Genomic DNA, 18,226 nt, shown 5'->3' on the forward strand with positions numbered 1-18,226 from the left:
TTAGGAAATCTAAGTTCAAATGAATATTTAGAAAGTTTTATTGAGGGTTTATTGTGTTCTCAACATTGTACCAGGTACTGAGGGGAAAGAGAAGGAAAAAAGGAAGGAAACCAACCTTTCTTTGAGCCTTACTATGTGCCAGGCCCTTTCACATATGTTATCTCATTTAATCTTCACAACAACATTCTGAGGTAAGTATCATGTTCTCCATTGTAAAGAGACTGAGAGATTATGTGACCTAACTGGCAAGTGGCAGAGCCAGAATTTCAGCCCATGCCTAACAGAATGCTAACCTTGAGGTCTGCGTTCCTTTCACTAATCCACAGATATTGCCCTTGGATTTGAAGAATTTATAATCTGCTAGCAAAATATGCCACAAACCCTTGGAATTAGTATTTTTTGAGATTGGTATTTCAATGGTTCAGTTCTGAAGTAGGTTTATAATTAAATATTCAGTAAGAGTTTTAGGAAAAGGAGGTATCATTGAGGAGTAGATCATCAAGAAAAGCTTCGTTGGAAATTGAGATTGTTTGGAAAAATAGTAAGATTTCAAAAGATGACATATATTCCAGGTAACAGATCACCATAATTTGAAAAAATTATTTCTGAGAAACTTTGGTTGCATCTCTTAGTGTTAATTTAAATGGGTTTGAAATCCTCAGAATATGGATGAAACCTCCAGATGGTGTGTTATTTCTTTGTCCCTGTATAGACTGAAAGATATCGAAGGAGAAAGAAACACAAGTGATAGGAATAAACACGGCACCTGAAAAATCTAGCAGACTGCCGTCACCGTACCAGACACTCTGTATGGTTTCTCAGTGTCAGGGTTAGGCATCATGTCCCGTTCGCTGCCTTGGCTTTTACATGGAGTTTCTGTCGTCACATTGCTATTCATCTTCTCTCCTAGTAGAACATAAAATTATTTTACTGATGCAAATAAATAATTCTATTTTAAAATACCATCTTAAAGTCAATATTTTTTCTTTAGCCAAAAATATTTTGAACTGCAGGTTTTAGCTTGGAAAGGGGCACACCATCTGTTTACTGTTGTTTAACCTGACTGACTTTAGGTAGGAGAGCTGAGGTGGTGTGACTGGGGGGGTGAATAGTGGGTGTGGGGTATGAGGACCACCACCTGCAGCCTGTGTATGATAAGCAGCTACGACGGGGTTTTGCGTAGTTTTTAATATTAAGTTAATTACTGTTAGGTCAGTGTACTTCCGTTTTTCAGCTATAGTTTTGCTAAGTGCGTAACACTCAGGTAGCCTTCGATGCTAAGGATCCTTGTACTGTTGGTTTCTCTTATTACTGATCCTGGAATTTTCCTCTGCGATACCGTTCCATATCTGAAGAGTGACAGTAATCCTTTTTATACACTTTTCTGTGTATACTCATTTATGGCCTAATCAAATCTATAGATTGTTTTTGGTTAAGTTAAATATAGATAAAACCTACCTGATTTACATGTTTAATATTTATTTTTAAACTTAGTTTCTTTTCTAGAAAGTAGAGGCTTATTTGTAATTACTTTCTAAAATTTTAAATTAGGGAATACCCTGGCAGTCCAGTGGTTAGGACTCTGTTCTTTCACTGCTGAGGGCTCAAGTCAAATCCCTAGTCAGGGAACTAAGATCCCACCAGCCATGCACGGCAGCCAAAAAAAAAAAAATCCCCCCAAATTGTAAATTAAAAAATGATTATATGCCCATTACTTGCTCCTTTAATCCCATCTTACTTATAATTGGGCTTCCCAGGTGGCTCACTGGTAAAGAATCTACTTCCCTACTTATAATTAATACATGTGCAATTAATAGAGACTTAAGGAAGTAAGAGGAAGAGAAGTAACATTGTTTAAGCTCCTAGGTATATGGTGCCTTATTTACAGCAACATGACAAGAAAAACATGAGATAAATATTACCTTTAAAAAAACAAACTAGTAAAGCTAGGGCCTTGAGAGATTAAGAAATTTTCCTAGACTCTCAAAGCAAGTACTTGGGAAAACTAACAATGATTTGGACTGGACTGTCTAATATCTGGGGCTTCCACAGTGGCTCAGCAGTAAAGAATCCGGCTGCAACGCAGGTTCGATCCCTGAGTCAGGAAGATCCCCTGGAGAAGGAAATGGCTAACCACTCCAGTATTGTTGCCTGGAAATTCCCATGGACAGAGGAGCCTAGCGGGTCACAGTCCATAGGCTTGCCAAGAATCAGACACATCTGAAGCAACTGAACAAGCATGCATTTCTCACACCTGGCTTGAGTGTATTTAATCATAAATGGAGTTCAGAGATAACTCTTCTTCAAGTAATGCTTATTCAGCACCACAGAAACTTTGTGGTATGTCAAGTATTATTAACAGTAGGTTAGTAGCAGATTCTTGTTTTTGAGGGTATATTGTATGTAACCTTGATATTTATTTATGCTTTAGCAGAGGGACAAGCATGGAGGTGGTAGCCAGGTGGCTGGCTATTTGATAGAAATTTATTTGATACAAATTTATTATGTAATATTGGGCCAGTCACTTCACCATCCCTGGTGTTTTATTATCTGTGATATGAAGGAGTTGGCATGAAGAATCTCCAAAGTCTTCTAGAAGTCAATGATTTGCCTATAGGCCACAGACAGTAATTTCTTGGAACATTCAGTCTTTTGAGAATTAATGCAAATAATAATTTACCACTCAGTGAGCATCTGTGTGCTGTGCATTTTGTATGTGTATTATTAGTCACGCTGATATTTTTGCAGGATACGTAATGTCTCTGTTTTATAGTGGGGAAACTGGGCCCATAGAATGGCCCATGGTCATGTATTTGATGAACTTTGGGACTTAAAGCAAACCCCACAGCTTTCAGGGGTCAAGGCCAATGCTTTTTACACATCACTGCTTAACTAAAGTATCTCTGGCTGCTGTAGGGTCTTGAGGTAAAACGTTTTCTAGCATAGGAAACATAGGCAGAAGGTGTGGGCTTGCCTTGCCTCTAGATTACATGTCAGTGTCATGGATCAAGTCTTGTCATTTTCAACTAGTATGTGAAAATATATTTCAGAGCTTTTGGATGTTCCCATTTAGGGAAACTAAAGCTAAATGCAGAAAATTTACTTTAATAAGTGAAGATTTCAGCCTTTCTCTTCTATCAAAGAAGGTATAAGAGTTTTAGAGACAGAATCATCTGGATATTAGTATGAATTATATGATCATTGTGTTTTTAATAAGTTAGGCTTGAGGGACACATTTTTTTTTAATCTTGCTGCAGCTATATACTGAATCACTGCCTTTCTGTTTTATTCCCCTATATTTTTGTTATTTTAAACCTTTGTTATATTTTGAGTAAAGTTAAATGAGGCTCAAGGCCACAGTGAGGGGAAGGACCTTTAAGCCTTGGAATTTAGGAAGGATAGAGAAGCATTCTTTCGGGTTGGAAATAATACATAATCAAGCAGATGCTAATGAAAAAATGAAATGCAGAGAATGAAAAAAGAGGCAAGGGTGCCTGTTTGAAAGTTTTATGGAGGAGAGTACATTGCCCCTTTATTACAATAATGTTTCTGCACTATAATAAGGTCTTTCATTGCAAGTTCAGCTTTTTTCATTCATTTGTTTTGTGCTCTGCTTCCTGTTACTAATTGTCAGCACAATGGTCTTCCAGCTATGAAGTCTCAGTGTCCTTTTGGACCAATTTGTCATTGTCTTTCTCCCTCACCCCCAACCCGTGCACTATTACTATGGTTGCATTTTTAGACATTTTTTATGTTTTAAAATGGCAATGCTTTTGAAACATGCCAGAATAGTTCATGCTAATTGAATCATCCATCCAGCAACAGTTATTGCTTCCAAAAGCACACTGATAAAGTTTCTTTCTCTATATGATATTCTTATAAAGTAATTAAAATATATGACTTTCTTCATAGTATTATTTCATATGAATTGTTTCCTTTGAGCTTTACAGTTGTGCTATGGAAATAGGATATTTTGTTAAAATATTTTTGTTAAACTATATTATTTACAGTTCTGCTGTTACCTCCTAAATTCTTTGGGATTACTGTGCCTTTAGGAACTTATATTTCTGTTGTATTCCTTCTAATGGCTCTGTACTCTAATAGATAGATTATCTTATCATTAAGGAATCAACAAGATTGACTTAGATTGACAAACCTGAACAAGTTCCCATTCTAGCAACTCTAGTTATATGTTAATTTGTGTTAGTTTTAATATTTGGACCAATAAGTATTTCAAATGTGCTCTCAGCTTTGTATCAGCAATCTAATATTGACAGAAAGACACTTTTTCCAATGAAAGTTTGGTCAGTTTTCTCTAAAACTATGTCAGTATTCTGCATGTCACCTGTTTCTGTCACTTTAGTATTGCAGAAAACTTGAAAATAAAATATAAATAAATCTGGTTATAAATAAAAAATAAAACATTTCTTCCTCTCTTGTAAGAAGCTAACATTCCTAAAGCAGTATGTGACATACAAGAAAATCCAAAAATTTAGAGCTAGAAATCTGGATTTAGAGACTCGGCTCTACAACCTTAATGACTTGATGATTTTGAACAATCTTCATTTTCTTATTTGTGAAATCAGACAATCTTCATTTTCTTATTTGTGAAATGGAAATGATGAAAATAGTGTAGAACTTTATCAGGAGAATTAAGTGAGAAATCATAATGTAATATCTTAATCTTGTGGTTAAACTGCTAATAACATGTTAAAATAAAGACTTAGTAGTTAATTATTGAAAAAGAATGAATTTTGGAGAAATATATAATGGAAAACAGTTTTCCTATTGACTTAAATTGGCAAAGATAAAAGTTTTTTCAATTCTGCTAGAGATGAATGAGCTGATTCTTCCAACATATGCTGTTCCTTTGGCTTACCAGTTAAACTAGATTATAAATTAAGTATTTTTATACTGCTGCAAGGACTTCCCTGGTGGCTCTGATGGTAAAGCATCTGCCTACAATGCGGGAGACCCAGGTTTGATCCCTGGGTCGGGAAGATCCCATGGAGAAGGCAATGGCAACTCACTCCAGTATTCTTGCATGGAGAATTCCATGGATGGAGGAACCTGGCAGGCTACAGTCCATTGGGTTGCAAAGAGTTGGACACTATGGAGTGACTTTACTATACTGCTGCAAATACCCAGAGACTTGTTTGTGGTTGTGGTTGAAGCTTTTTAAATAAAAGTTTGAGTAAGACTAATCAGGCTGATAGTATGTAGGACAACTCAGACAGGAGAGAAGACTGGAGAAAGGGAGACCATCTGGGAAACCGCATTAGGGTCCAGATTTTGGTAAATTCTCTGGTTGGATATAGCAGTGAAAAGAAGAGATGGTTCAAAAGACATTACAAAAGAACTGTTTCAGTGTGTGTTATAGACTTAGCCATGGGTTGAAAGACAGTCAAAGATGACTGAGGATGAGTTTCTTGGATGATTAAGAAGATTATATAGTTTTAGATGTCCATCAGCAGATGAATGGATAAGAAAGCTGTGGTACATATACACAATGGAGTATTACACAGCCATTAAAAAGGATACATTTGAATCAGTTCTGATGAGGTGGAGGAAACTGGAGCTGATTATACAGAGTGAAATAAGCCAGAAAGAAAAACACCAGTACAGTATATTAACACACATACATGGAATTTAGAAAGATGGTAACGATAACCCTGTATGCAAGCCAGCAAAAGAGACACAGATGTATAGAACAGTCTTTTGGACTCTGTGGGAGAGAGAGAGGGTGGGATGATTTGGGAGAATGGCATTGAAACATGTATAATATCATATAAGAAACGAATCGCCAGTCCAGGTTTGATGCAGGATACAGGATGCTTGGGGCTGGTGCACTGGGATGACCCAGAGGGATGGTATGGGGAGGGAGGTTGGAGGGGGGTTCAAGATGGGGGACACCTGTACACCCGTGGCGGATTCATGTTGATGTATGGCAAAACCAATACAATATTATAAAGTAAAAATAATAATAATAATAAAAGATTATATAGTTTTAAAATGAATAGAAACATTGTGTTGATGTGCTAATTTTCAGTTTGGAAGATTAGGGAAAAACACCCATTTAGATACGTTGAGAGTGAAGAAATAATAGGTCCTCAAAAGAGCTGCCAGTTTTGCTGTAAAGAAACGGAGCTTGATGGAAAGGCTAACACTAGAGGTGCAGGTTTGTCGTTGAATGTCACGTCTTAATTTTGGCAGAGTCATGTGAGAGACTCTCCAGAGTGACATCCAGAGTCCTTATCAGGTCACTGAACGTCTTTTAGATCTCCTCTCCTAACATGCTTACTTTAGTCACACTGCACTTGCAGCTTCTGACATGTCTGAGCTCTCTCCAGCTGTGGGTCTTTGTTCTTACTGTTCCTTCAGCCCAGATCACTCTTCCCACAGATGTCTGCATTGGTTGTCCATTTGACTAAGAGATACCCTTTCTAACTAGTCTTTCTAAAATAGTACTACTTTCCCTGTTTTTCTAACTTGTTGCCCTATGTAATTTTTCTTCACAGTACTAATTAGCACCTATTGTGGTATAAACCAATTGTTTTTCATGTTTATTGTTTGATCACTTATCTTCTCTTAAAGATAAGCTTTATGAAAAATAGGGACTTTGTTTTGTTCACTGCTCTATCTTCAGTGCCTGGGTTGTTGTCAGGCATACTGTAAGCACACAATAAATATTTGTTTAATGAATGTCTAAATTTACTAAGGATAAAACTATCATAAAAGAAAAGTGTAGCACAAAGTTCTCAGCATAAGGGAGCAGCTCAGTTCTTAGGAAGAGGCCCTAAGAAAGATTAATGAATGGTCAGACTTGCAGGTAAAATCAGAAGTCTGTGTCACAGGACCCTGGGGGAGTGCCTCATGGATAGGGAGCCAAGCGCATCAGATGGCAACAAAGAAATGAAAATGAGGAAAACAAAAATATATCTGATGAGAAGAGATTTCAGGAGACCAGTAGGAACCACAGCTTAGGTAAATGGTTAAGGAATATGTAACAGAGGCCATTTTTGTAAATAATGGTTTTTAAAGGGAGGGAAAGGAGCATTTAGTACATATGCATCTTGCTCTATATGTATATTTATTATTTGTTCACCCTGGTATGCATTGATAAGCAACTATGAAAATGAGTAGAAATGGTCACATTGATACATGGAAGCTTGAGGTATTTAAGTTGTAAATTAGAGTTAATAGAATGTAAATTGATTTTTCTAATAGTGATACCTTACCCTGGTGGCTCAGATGGTAAAGAATCTGCCTGCAGTGTGGGAGACCTAGGTTCACTTCCTGGATTGGGAAGATCCCCTGGAGAAGGGAATGGCTACCCACTGTAGTATTCTGGCCTGGAGAATTCCATGAACAGAGGAATCTGGTGGGCTACAGTCCATGGGCTCGCAGAGAGTCGAACGTGACTGAGCAACTTTCACTTCACTTAAATTTCAATGCTGAAGTGAAATATTTTGAAGTTTAATTTATGTTCAGTGAGTTTCATTTACTAGTCTTTGTTTTATATATTAAAATGCACATTTTGTTTAAAAAAATAATTTCCTTGGACATTTGGATACTTATTTGTGAAAAGAATCTAATATTATTTTGGAAGGAGTTTCTATTTTTGACTTTTTATCATAAACATTTTCAAAGATACAGATAAGTAGAGAAAATAGCTTATTGAACTCATATGACTATTGTATGCCTAACAAACGACAGAACCAAAAAAAAAAAACAAAAACAAAACTAGCTTGCCTAATGGTATATTAGATGTTTGCATGACTATTACAACTCTTTTAGGAAATGCCTCTTGTTATTTTCATTATCTTAATCATTGTCCCACAGTGACCACAATGTGTTTTTACCTGAAATTTCAAGTATGCACAGGGTGTGCAGAGAACAGTTGTTCTAGAAGACTCTTGAAGTGTTTGTTTATTTGTTTAATTAGAAGCAGGATATGGTGGACCAACAAAATTGAAATATGTTGATGGGGAAAATATTGACTCTAAAATGTATTATTGGTAAATGGTGGTGTCTATGGTGACCATATTCATTAAAGAACAACGAATTGGGAGAGGTTCACTGTAACATGTTGCGATTTCAAATACAATTTAACTCCACAAGTAGTATTCCATGTTACAACCAGTGTTCCATGTTACAAAGCAGTGAAGTTTATGATAATGAAAATGTCAGGATTTGATATATGTATCATAAAGTGAAAACCTCTTATAGAGTAGAATATAATGTTAGTAACCTAGTCTTATTCCTGTCTTTTATAGAATTTTGAATGTTATAAAATAAAATGTGAGAACAACTTTTTTTTTTCCCTCTTTTGTTTCCTTATGTGGAGAAAGGTTTGTTGATTCTGGGTGATAGGTAAATGATTCAGACCCAAACAGCTAGAACCATGTAGTTGGACCAGTGCAAGTTTGGGAATCACTTTTTTATCATAAGTAGTTGAAAAATTTAGGTAGCTAGCGTTATTGGTATTGTAATGTGTAAAATCCAGCAGTGAAAAGATCCAGAGGCTCTGCTGCCTTCTTGGCTGTGTTCTTTCCCTTCTGCTTCTCATCTGAATCCACCTTTCCCCTACATGCCTGCTCTGGGAAATAAAAAATGCCAGAACCAGTGTCCTACTAAGAGTAGTTCTCATCCCTGACCATCTCATGCCCATGGTATGCTCAGATTCACGAGCAGACACACTGGGGCCTACCTCCCTCTCCAGACATTGTTACCAGTAAAAATTATCCTGGTTTTCTTTTTAGGAGAAAAGATGTCACGCAAGGGAGAGCAGTCAAGCTTAGCAAAGTATGGGGAAGGCGCAGAGGAGGGAACAGCCAGGCCTTCCTTCTGCAGATGATTACTAACCTTTTTACAGGCAGTTTTCCTAACAGTATATTCTTTCCAGATAAGAATGGAATGTGGTTTCAGACAGACCTGGGGGTAAAGCCTTATATAGCTACTTAAAACAAGCTAAACCAGCTGTGTGTTTGTGAGCAAGTTATTGAGCTAGTTTTAGTCTCCGTGTGCTCATTTATAACGTGGAGGATAATAACAGCTCTTAGGTTTGGCCTTCAGGTGAAATTAATATTTAGAAACCTCTAATGAGTACAGTGCCTGGCACATAGTGATCTCAGTATATATATATCCACTACTGATCTTGCTGTCTACAATGGTACCTGCCACACTTAAGCTATTTTCCTCTTAGTGGAATGAATAAATCTCTTTAAGGTTGATGAGTTGAGTCTTAATTGGGTGCTATGATTTTCTGCTCCCTGGACAGTAAAAGCTTTACATAAAAGAAATATTCTTTTCCCTCTTATAAAGAATATCTGTAATAGTATTATAATATGGGGCTTTAAAAATAAACTCTCCTTATGGTCATTATAACTCATAGTTAGCATTATTTAATTTTGTGATTTAATAATTAAATAGAATATATTATTACTCCTTTGTTTTCCACACCATATGTTAGTATAATTATTTTTAAAAGAATATAGTTAGCATTTAAATGGTTAAAACCCTTGAAATAAGACCTAATCTTTGAAATAAAATCTGAACAGGTGATATCCAAAAACTTTTTTTGATATGTATATTTTTTATATGGGATCTTGCAGTTCCTCTATTTATTTGGCTTTCAAGTTTACAGAATAATTACAGCTTTGAATTTAAACTTGGTCACCTGTGGTTCAGAGTGGTTCTAAAAGTAGATAGAATATTTGAGATTCAGCTTATAGTTTAACTTGGTCAAGCTGGTTCTTTGAAAAGGTAAGCAAAATTAATAAAGCCATAGCCAGACTCTTTGGGAAAAGAACGGAGAGGGCTAAAATCAATAAAATTAGAAATGAAGAAGAAGTTACAGCAGACACCACAAAAATATAAGACAAAGGATCATGAGAGACTAAGCAACTATATGCCAGTAGAATGGAAAACCTAGAAGAAATGGACAAATTCTTGGAATGTACAATATCCTAAGACTGAACCAGGAAAAAATAAAAAATGTAAACAAACCAATTGTAAATAGGGAAATTGAAAGTGTAATTAGGAAACTCCCAACAAAAGTCCAGAACTAGATGGCCTCACAGACGAACTCTATCAGAAGAGTTAATACTTATCTTTCTGAAACTTCCAAAAAATTGCAGACCAAAAACTTGCAGAGGAAGGCACACTCTCAAACTCATTCTACGAGGCCACCGTCATGTTGATATGAAAACCAGATAGACAGACAACAAAAAAAGAAAATTGGAGGCCAGTATCACTGATGAACATAAACACAGAAGTCCTCAGCAAAATACTAGCAATCTGAGTCCATTGGTGCATTAAAAGGGTCATACATCATGATCAAATGGAATTTATCCCATGGATGCAAAGGTATTTCAGTATCCACAAATCAATTAGTCTGATACACTACATCAGTAAACTGAGGAATAAATTCATATGATTATCTCAGTAGATGCAGAAAAGCTTTTGACAAAATCATCCATTTATGATAACTCTGGAAAGTGGGCATAGAGGGAACATACCTCAACATAATAAAGACAATATATGACAAACCCATACCTCACATCATACTAAGCAGTGAAAAGCTAAAAGCATTTTGTCTATGATCAAGAACAAGACAAGTTCACTCTTGCTGCTTTTATTAACATATTTTTGGAAGTTTTAGCCACAGCAGTAAGAGAAGAAAAAGATTTAAGGGAATCCAACTTGGAGAAGAAGAAGTAAAACTGTCACTGTTTACATGTAACATGATACTATACATAGAATATCCTAAAGATGCTACCAGGAATATATTTTACTAGAGCTCATCAATTCAGTAAAGTTTCAGGATATAAAATCAATACTCAGAAATCTGTAGCATTTCTATACAGTGAATTTAAAATAGGTAACCATTTTGGGGGGCTCCAAAATCACTGCAGATGGTGATTGCACCCATGAAATTAAAAGACGCTCACTCCTTGGAAGAAACGTTTTGACCAACCTAGATAGCATATTGAAAAGCAGAGACATTACTTTGCTAACAAAGGTCCGTCTAGTCAAGCCTATGGTTTTTCCTGTGGTCATGTATGGATATGAGAGTTGGACTGTAAAGAAAGCTGAGCACTGAAGAATTGATGCTTTTGAACTGTGGTGTTGGAGAAGACTCTTGAGAGTCCCTTGGACTGCAAGATCCAACCAGTCCATTCTAAAGGAGATCAGTCCTGGGTGTTCATTGGAAGGACTGATGCTGAAGCTGAAACTCCAATACTTTGGCCACCTCCTGTGAAGAGTTGACTCATTGGAAAAGACCGTGATGCTGGGAGGGATTGGGGGTAGGAGGAGAAGGGGACGACCGAGGATGAGATGGCTGGATGGCATCACCAACTCAATGGACATGAGTTTGAGTGAACTCCAGGAGTTGGTGATGGACAGGGAGGCCTGGCGTGCTGTGATTCATGGAGTTGGACACGACTGAGCAACTGAACTGAACTGAACCAATAAGGACTAGATCCTAATGCTGGGAAAGATTGAGAGGAGATGGGGACGACAATAGATGAGATGGTTGGATAACATCACCAACTCAATGGATGTGAGTTTGAGCAAACTCCAGGAGATGATGAAGGACAGGGAAGCCTTGTGTGCTGCAGTTCATGGCTTCATGAAGAGTTGGACACAACCAAGGGACTGAGCAACAACAAACCAATAAGGACCTACTGTGTGGCACAGGGAACTTGGCTCAATGTTCCTTAATAATCTAAATGGGAAAAGAATTTGAAAAAGAATGGATACTTATGGGTCTAACTGAATCACTTTGCTGTATGCCTGCAACTAACACATCATTGTTAATCAACTCTAATATAAACATTTTTTGAAAAAAAAATGTCATGGGTTATGATATAATAAAAGTTAGCTACCTGACATTTTATCTAAGAATGCTTGTCTATTTCTCTGTATTAAATTGTTCAGCAGTCACACATAATCATTTGGTTAATACCTTTTTATACTCTCTATCCGAAATTTCTTCCTTAAAAAAAAAAAAAAAAGAATTGTTCTACCTTGAGTTAAGAATCTTTACTAAAAGGAAAATATTCTTCTAAGTATTGATTAACCAGTTTACTTGTTAGCCCTTTCCCTTTTAAGAATCCTCTTTAAAAGAGTAAGTGTTTTCAGACATGCACTGTGTTCTGAAAACTTTCATGGTTTGTTTTTCTTCATTGTAGAGAGAATTGTATGATGTGTTCATGTTTCCATATTATGGCTAACATAAGAGAACCCAAAGTGTTTCTACTTACTGGCTCACTTGTTTTGGTATGGTAATTTAAAGCTTCAAGTGTTTTAAGTTTGGAGTCAGTTGTTTAATTACATTTATTTTTCAGTTTAGTTCAGTCACTCAGTTGTGTCCGACTCTTTGCGACTCCATGAATTGCAGCACGTCAGGCTTCCCTGTCCATCACCAACTCCCAGAGTTCACTCAAACGCACGTCCATCGAGTCTGTGATGCCGTCCAGCCATCTCATCCTCTGTTGTCCCCTTCTCCTCCTGCCCCCAATCCCTTCCAGCATCAGTCTTTTCCAATGAGTCGACTCTTCGCATGAGGTGGCCAAAGTACTGGAGTTTCAGCCTCAGCATCAGTCCTTCCAAAGAACACCCAGGACTGATCTCCTTCAGAATGGACTGATTGGATCTCCTTGCAGTCCAAGGGACTCTCAAGAGTCTTCTCCAACACCACAGTTCAAAAGCATCAATTCTTCGGCATTCAGCTTTCTTCACAGTCCAACTCTCACATCCATACATGACCACAGGAACAACCGTAGCCTTGACTAAACGGACCTTAGTCGGCAAAGTAATGTCTTGCTTTTGAATATGCTATCTAGGTTGGTCATAACTTTCCTTCCAAGGAGTAAGCGTCTTTTAATTTCATAGCTGCAGTCACCATCTGCAGTGATTTTGGAGCCCAAAAAATAAAGAGTGACACTGTTTCCACTGTTTCCCCATCCATTTCCCATACAGTGATGGGACCAGATGCCATGATCTTCGTTTTCTGAATGTTGAGCTTTAAGCCAACTTTTTCACTCTCCTCTTTCACTTTCATCAAGAGGCTTTTGAGTTCCTCTTCACTTTCTGCCATAAGGGTGGTGTCATCTGCATAACTGAGGTTACTGCTATTTCTCCCGGCAATCTTGATTCCAGCTTGTGCTTCTTCCAGCCCAGCGTTTCTCATGATGTACTCTGCATATAAGTTAAATAAGTAGGGTGACAATATACAGCCTTGACGTACTCCTTTTCCTATTTGGAACCAGTCTGTTGTTCATGTCCAGTCCTAACTGTTGCTTCCTGACCTGCATATAGGTTTCTCAAGAGGCAGGTCAGGTGGTCTGGTATTCCCATCTCTTTCAAAATTTTCCACAAACCCTGAAGTGTGGTAAAATATTCTCCTCTCCAGATGTTGACCTGTCACTTGAATATTGTGGACTGGTTCTTGGTAGCCACTTCTTTTATAGTTTCAGTCTAATGGATAATATTTAGAAGCTTGATTCATTTGTAGAGTATTTAATACTGAGACCTATAACATAGATTTATTTCTATAACTCCATAACTACATGTAACATTTTTGTTGAACTAGAGGTCTCAAGAAGACCTGAATAAAACCTTTTTACTATTAGTGAAATATTACTTTACAATTACACAGAATGATTAAAAATAGAGCTTGGTGTGTGCTGTAAGCTTATATAGAGTTTCTTACTCATTTTTCTGCTTGCTATGCCCAGAATCTTGCATAGCGATTGGCCCATAATTGGCATTTCATATATATTGTTGAGTCCATAAATACTTAGCATATTTAGTCAAAACAACTTGTGTATAACTACTTATGTCATTATATTATTATTTTAATATTTTTCCAAAACCATCCTATACATAAATACAAATGTTTCAGTCTTTCCTAAACAATTATTTTTTACTGGTCTATTTGGGAATGGTATTTAATCATTTCTGTTATCCTTTTCATAAATTGCAGTAGTTTGTAACCACTTAGAATGTCATATGTAGTATTTTAAATAGCATTTACATATATAGCCTTAAAAAGTTCTTTAGTTTGTAGCATTTAAACTTCATTTAGGTGTAGTGTTGAAAATATGCTTCCTCTAAAGTTTATTTCCTCATAGTGCTTTTAAAGATAGAAAACCTTGGGACTGAGAGAAATAATATACTTTGCCTAGGGTAGCACTGCTGATAGTGGGTGATGAGCCTGGATTTGAATCTGGCATTCTAATTTTCAGGTCTGTTATCTTAGTTACCTTGACATCACTACAATGGAAAACATAACAGAAACTGAAATAGGTAACCCTTAGACTGGACATTCTTTCTTTTCTGTTCTTCCTCTCTCCCTTTACTCCTTAGTTCACTCTTGAGTTTTCCATCAGGACTGTCCCTCTTTTTAAGAGTCTGTTCTGCATTTTTTACATTAAAAGCCAGTCGGTCAAAATCATCAGGTATTTACTATGTACCCTTATGTGCTGTCACTGTTGTAGATGCTGCAGGGAAGAGTTGTGCACTCAACTCCAACCTTTTATTTAATCCATCCAACTGGAACATCAAGTTAACGTTACTTAAACATCTCTAAGATAGTACAGTAAATCATTGGCTGGAAGACTGAGAGAAATTTTATAAAGAAGGAAAGAGGAAGGAGCAAAGAGAATCAAATTGAGCCTGTACCTTATAGGCAGAGTAAATTGGGCGAAATTGTGTGGTTCTTTATTGTTATAAATTGTATGATATCTTTGGTGTTTTAAAACTTTTGTATTTCAGACAAAAAAATAAATTAGCACGCTGATATTTTAACATTCTTATTTCAGAAAGTATTTAACATTGTTATTAATTATTTAACTGTGAGATAATGGATTTTATGATCTGTTGATTCTGCTGCCTTTTTATTATGTTACACACCACCGAGTTCTCACTTCCCTCCCTTTAGTTCCTTAGTTGATACTTGCAACCATTCCCTTGTCTTGCATCCTGTATTCTGTTTCACTTTCCGGCATTCTCAAACTTACTTAAATTATGGCTTTGCTTACATCCGATCCTCTGTGTTCCCCATCTGTACCCGTGGAGTTGAATATATCCGGGGAAAAATATGATCCCCGGTGATACTTTAAATTCCAAGAGATCTTCCTGACCAAGAAATGGAACCCGCATCTCCTGCATTGCCAGGTGGGTTCTTTACCACTAGCGCCATCTGGGAAGCCCCATTAGGTTCCATTGGACCCTTAATGCCATTTAGCAGTCATGGGTATTTATTTACCTGTCTGTTTGCTTCTAGAAGGCTATTACATATCTTCACTTTTCTCAAAGATCCAGTGCATCCTCATCCAACCTAATTCTTAAGGATGGCTTTACATCCTGATTCTTTGGAAAAAATGGAAGCGAGGAGCAGGTAATTTCTACTAGCTCCTACTTTCATCTATACCCCTAACTGCATTTGGACTCCTTTACCCAATCTTCTCTCCAATTCCACCACTAAATTCTCTGTGCCCCTGACTACAGCCAGCCCCGTACTTATTCAGTGAATCCTTTCCTTTCTTGACTATATAAGGAAGTTGCACCAGAAATTTTCTCCTCTTTCCTGTATCATCAAAATTACCTTCTTGTTGGATTATTACTGTCAGAATTCACTCACTTGGAAAATATTTACTGAGTGTCTGCTATATGTTAGGCACAGTTCTAGGTACTAAGAATGCATTCTAGTTGAAGAAACAAACATAAAATAAGTTAATCATCTCACACGAACAAAGATGGAAACATGCTATGAGAAATAAAAAGTAGAGCAGGTGAGAGGGGTTGGAGAATCCTGGGAAAAGGATACATATTTCAGCATTGAACATCATGGTTGAGTCAGGCTTCACTGTGAAGGTTTTTAGATTTATGACTTGAAGGAAATGGGGGAGTAGGCTAGGGGGTTGTGTGAGGGGAAGAATACCCAGCAGAGGCATGACTAAATGAAAAACCCTAAAGACAGAGTCTGCAGTGCATTGTGGAGGAAGTGCAGGGTGGCAGGGTAGTTGGCAGAGTGACCTGAAAGAGAGTACTAGGGGAAGAGGTGAGAAACTTTGGTTAGATGGGTTGGAGGTCCAGATGGTGCAGGACCCTTGCTGATCCTCTAAGGGCCTTTGTCTTCTGTTGTCAGTGAATTGAAAACATGGCAGTTTTTATTTTTATTTTTTTTGAAGTTGTTCATTTTAAGGTTTCTGACCGTAGGTCTCTGCAGAGAAGGGCAGAGGAGAACTGTTCTAGGGTTTTGGGAATATTCATGTCAGAGACAATGATGGCTTGTTCCAAGGCAGTGGAGGAAGTGTGAAGTGATACTAATATATCTTGAAAGCAGAGTCAACAGGATTTCCAGAGAGAGATGTGAGAGAAGAAGGGACTTAAAGATGATCCCAAGGTTTTTGACTTGAGCAGCTGTAAGGCTGGAAGTGCCATCATCTGAGACAGAGAAAGCTACAGTGAGGAGGTTGACAAGGGGAGCAAGAGTGGGAGAAATCAGGAGTTTAATTTTGAATGAGTTCAGATGTCTCTCAGAATACAGTTTCTATATTTAGGTGACTTATCTGACCTTTCCACATCTCTCAGTAGGAAGATCCAGTTTTATGGCACCTGAGGAGGTTTAGGCATTGGGTGGTGAGAGCCTGAGGCACAGTAGCATCAGTGGAAATGCAATGGCATATGCTCCCAGTGTCAAAAAGGAAGGTCACCCGTGTTTTCAGTTTGAATGATGGAAAAATTAGGAAAGCCAGGTCTAAGAACAGATTTAGAGGGAAAGATAGTAGGTTGGGTTTTAGGTGTGGTTCCAATAATTCAACCAGGTAGAAATAACCATTGTATAGTTAGACATGTGTATCATAAAATAGAGATCCAAGATGGAAAGAAATTTGGCTGAGACCGTAAAAACATGTTAGAAAAGAGAGGAAAAAAAAAAAGGAAGCAGAGACCCTCGATAAATTAACTCTTTTAGTGTGAAGAGTAAAGAATTGTCCAGTGTGATTAATGACTTTATCCTATAAAGACCCATGTAGTTGATAGTTGCTAATGATGAAACTAGCGCAAAACAGGTAAGCACTGAGAAAACACTGTTGAGTTTGTCAACTAGGGGTGAATTAGTTTCTTTTAAGAGAAAAATGTCAGTGGACAGCCCTATCCTATTCACTCATGTTGTCCAATACCAGATGGTAGCCCACCAGACTTCTCTGTCCATGGGATTCTTTAGGCAGAATACTGGAGTGGGTAGCCATTAGGGGATCTTCCCGAACCAAGGGTCGAACCTGGGTGTCCTTCATTGCAGACAGATTTTTTACTGTATGAGTCACCAGAGAAGTTCAGGTGTATACATAATAATAGTGGCTAACATTCATTGAAAACTTAGTATGTGTCATACACTACACTATTATATATACTCACTATTAATCCCCTGATGGCCCAGACAGTAAAGAACCAACCTGCCAATGCAGGAGACCCTAGTTTGATCCCTGGCTTGGGAAGATCCCCTGGAGAAGGGAATGGCTGCCCACTCCAGTATTGTTACCTGAAGAATTCCATAGATAGAGATTATAACTCCATGGGTTATAATCCATGGAGTCACAAACAGTTGGACATGACGGAGCAACCAACATTTTCATCATTAATCCCCACATCACTTTTATGATGTAGGTACTCTTATTGTTTCCCCATTTAATACTTAAAGACCAGACAAATTAATCAACTTGTCTAAAGTTGCATAGTTAAGAGTAGGAAAAAAAGATCATATCCAGGCTCTGTAGTGTTAAAAATCCATGCTTTTAGCCCCTACACTATGCTCCTTTTCTTTGAAGTCTTCATAGATAATCCTTGACAGAATTTATCACTCTTTGACTGACTGACCCAAGATGACTTTAGAGTTTCAGGGGGTACTTATTGTCAAAGGCTTGTAATCTAGGTAGGCATAAGGATATCATCTTAAAAATTATAATATTAGATACTCTATGCTAAGTGAAAATGGGAGGTACAGTAATAAGTAATGAGAATATAGGGTGGGGAATGTAGTGATAATGTTATAAGAATATAGGGTGGGGAGTGGTCAGTCTAGACTAGGTTTTTCTAAAAGGCTTCATGGAAGGAGTATAATTTGATACCTTAGAGGACAAGTATTCTTTTGACAATTGGATATACCTAGGGGTAAAATAAATAGGAAACATTCCAAATAATAGTATTAGCTGGA

General features: G+C 37.3%; 1 protein-coding gene across 2 annotated transcripts in view; it reads left to right on the top strand.

Annotated features, from left to right (window-relative positions):
* Positions 1–18,226, top strand: part of AKT3 (AKT serine/threonine kinase 3) — a 282,280-nt gene that overhangs the window by 147,344 nt on the left and 116,710 nt on the right. The window lies entirely within an intron of this gene.

The sequence above is a fragment of the Capra hircus genome, chromosome 16 (genome assembly GCF_001704415.2).
Source record: "Capra hircus breed San Clemente chromosome 16, ASM170441v1, whole genome shotgun sequence".
NCBI lineage: Eukaryota > Metazoa > Chordata > Mammalia > Artiodactyla > Bovidae > Capra > Capra hircus.